Genomic DNA, 3,887 nt, shown 5'->3' on the forward strand with positions numbered 1-3,887 from the left:
ATTGTATCCACCACACATTTTTGGACTCTAGAATCTCCCCCCACCAACTTCAAGTCATTCATTCCAGTGAGATGGTTCAAAATAGGCTTAAAAAGATGAATATGATAAAATAAAAATGAAAAAACAAAGTTGTGATTTTTTAAAAAAGTTGAAAAAACATACGTTTTTCTTGCAAGCTTAATGTTCTTTTTCAGAGAAAGTTGAATAGGCAGAAAGCAAGAGTGGAACATGAAAAGAATGATAATAAATAAAAAAAATGTGACCCCAAAAAGTCTTGGCTTGGTGGGTGGACAATCTGCAGTCAAAATGGGGAAATTACAGTGCCAGAATGCCCGAACTTAACACAAGTCCCCTGCTGCGGGGTGCGCCAGCCAGTTGCGAACCCCCCCGCAGGGGGGACTTGCGCCTTAGGTTGGCAAACCCGCGTGATGAGTTTCCCACCTTTTGGTGGGAGAAAACTCCAGCCTCGAATTACACAATGTCCTCAAAACTTTGAGGATCTCTGAGCAGGTTTTATGGAAGAGCTGCATCTTCCTGTTCATCCAACCCAAACTCAGAATAACTGCATAACCTTGTGATTTTATAATAATGTTCCAAAAGTGGGAGCCTCGAGGTCCCCCCAAGTTAAGCTTACTGATCCGACTAACTTTTGTATGTACAAAACCTTATGTGTTTAATCCACAAAGTTAGTGATTGAAAAAAAGAACACATATCATTGGACATAATCCCGAAAAAGACACCCTCCTCACAGAACAAGCAGCCACCGGAATCAGTCTTCTCGGGACGGAAACTCTTGACAAAAGCCAAAAAAACTCAGACCAGCCTCAATCAAGATGCGACCAAATGGCTCTTGCCCTCAACTGAAAACCGAATATCAAAAAGTCCAAGACATATGCGACACCATTTCAAGGTCTAATCTAACCCCAAAGAAGTTTCTCCAGGCCTTTCTCACGAACCAGCACATCCAGTTGGCCTTACGTCGTGGAAGTTGGGGCACCAAGGACGGCTGGCCTTCAACATTAGATCTACTTCAGTCAATCAAACCGCTTGCAAATAAGACAAAAATTGGTCATGCTTTCTGGAAAGATTTCATTTTAAACGAGGTCAGTTTAGTTTATAATGAAGTGACTCTTGCACTAGACTTGACTGACTTGAATACTTTGATAGGCGAAAATCTGTGTTAATAGTGAATCCCCCAAACGTGGTGTATTTCCGAATGGCGCTTACCACAGCTCACACAAGATTGAAGAAAACTTCTTCACTAGCAAATCAAAAAACGCCCGGAACTCCCAGCTTATCGAAGAGGATATGCCATTTCTGTATGAGCTCATCTCCTCAAAGCTTTTGAACAGGATCAATCCTAAACATCAAGATGATCCGGAAAACAATCTCGATTGCGACAATACCGGCTCCGTCAACTCTGAGGATAGTGTAGAAGAACTCAATGTTGACAACCAAGATGCTCCAACTGTAGAGCCCGGACACAATCAGAAGAAGAAGCTTTCCCAAACTAGACGAGAGAAGCGGGCATGCATGGTGTGTGCAGACAAACACAAGCGGGTGTTTTATATTTCCATTCTACAGGACTAACTAGCTATCTTCTGTTGTTTTTTAGGCAGCAAAGACAATATGCGCCATGGTATCGTTTGGAGAAAACCGTCAAGCAAACTCAATGCAGCTATGGAACTCCGTCGTCTTTGTGGCCTGTGGTGTTACCAAACGAATCACACCAGGGGAGATATGTTCCCACTCCCCAGGGAGTGCCTTACCGTAACTTTTTTCCATAACTGTGCTGGAGGCCTTTGGTAAAGCAATATTGAATAGGTATGAACAAGACTGGAAGTCAGCGTGGAAATCAGTTGGAAATCATCCTGAAATAAACCATAACTTGCCAAAAAATCATCCAGAACTCATCTATAATTCATCCAGAATATAGTCCTTTCTTGGCTCCATGACCAGTGTGTCCTTTCCATGGAGATGTGAAAGGCCCAGCCTGTGATTTTTTCCCCCTCATGTACTCGCGTACATCAGGGGGAAAATTGGTGTCTCAAAACAAATTTGTTACTTTCCATGTGGCTGTGAAAGGCCCATCCTGTGATATTTCCACCTCAATGTACGCGCGTACATCAGGGTGACTATTAGCAAAGTGCAAAAAGGTTAACTTGCATGTGCACATGAGAATTTTGAAAAGCAAAAAAATACAAAATTCACTAGATAATTTTTGTGAGGAGGACAGGATATATGGCCAAAGTGAATTGGCACCGCAATCCAACCTTGACTTAACTCAGACTTTCACCCTATTAAAACAGTTTTTTGTCATTTTTATCAGCCAAATTCAAATTAATTCCCGCATTTCCAAGAAAATGGGTTTCAATTTCAATGACTGCAACATTACCACATTCCAAAAATCTAAACCCAATAATACCAAGTCGACTTTTATTTTAATTTTGTACATCAGGGCATATAATGTGAATTACAAGAAACCCATTTTTTTGGAGGAATTACTTTTGAGAATGGGAATTTTGCTTTGCTATCCTTAAAAATCAGTAAACAGGAGCAATTGATGAGTTGGACTTTGGTGAAATATCATTTCATCATATTTCTTCCTACAGTTGTACATAGAAAACAAAAGAATTCTACACAACATTGTGTTGACTTCCAAATCAATTGTGACTGACTTTTCACTAACTTCTCCATCCAATTTACTATTTTGGGGATGAGTTACTAATCCACATCAGGCTCACATCCGACCAAAACTCACATAAAATTCAGCTCTGGCACTCCCTGGGGAGTGGGAACATATCTCCCCTGGTGTCAATAGCTACCTTCATTACATTGGTCTTACAATGTCTCAAAAAACCGCTCTCTCAGCTCTCAAACGGTTGAATTATCTAGCTCAGAAAAACCTTGCCAGGAAGCTTTTGGTACAATCGCGGGCACCTATTTCTCTATTCATTTGTATCAACAACATTGACTTTGAAGAGCGCATCCATTTCAAATCTGTTGAAAAAACTAGCCACATGTTCCATGGAACAAGCCATCAAAGATTCAGCCAATTTGAAGGTTTCTCCAAAAATGTTTATACCGACGCCAGAGCAGGAGGCCCACTTTGGCTCCGCAATCAAGAGCCAGATTGCTCAAGTGATGATGACTTACATAGCCACCACCAATGATCCGAAACGCCTGATCCCTCTTGAGCCACCAACAATCAATCAAATTCGTGCCCAAAAGCCAGATATTGCAATGATGAAACTCATGTTGGCATCGGATAACTGCGCCAAAGGAATCGGCAATGTCTTGAACGATATTATCGCTCAAACAAACCTCAAACCCAATCAATTCTTCTCAGAGCTACAGGTGATGGAGGGAGATCTAGGAAAAATTCTCAATTTAGAATGTTTGCAATCCCAACGAAGACCTAGCGGGCACAACAAAGAAAGTCTCGGAAATATATTTATGCTGTTGGGCGCCGCTCACACTTTGTGGAACATTAGTCAAGCTATATTTTTGAAGCACTTCGGTAACAACAGGAATCAAGAGGATCTCGGAGTGTGGAGGAACCTTCAAGCCCTTGGACTTCCATCGGAGAAACCAGCTGCAAAAAAGGATTTCACCCTTATGCTCACAAATATCCAGAAGATACACGAAGTGACTCTTATTCATTGTTTGCAGTAAGGTCCTTTGTCTCCGTTCTCTTGATCTTCTTAGCATTTCCCTCTGACATTTACGGTTTTCTGAACCAGACTAGTTATGCGACAACCCCGAAACAGCTTACCCAACGATAAATTGAAATTGACGGCCGCATCAATCAACCAGATTATCGATGCTTGCTATAATCGTTTCTTCGGACGTGCAGCATTTCAAAAGGCCAAGAATATGAACTTGCC

Source organism: Puccinia triticina, chromosome 7A (assembly GCF_026914185.1).
Source record: "Puccinia triticina chromosome 7A, complete sequence".
In the NCBI taxonomy this organism is placed as follows: domain Eukaryota; kingdom Fungi; phylum Basidiomycota; class Pucciniomycetes; order Pucciniales; family Pucciniaceae; genus Puccinia; species Puccinia triticina.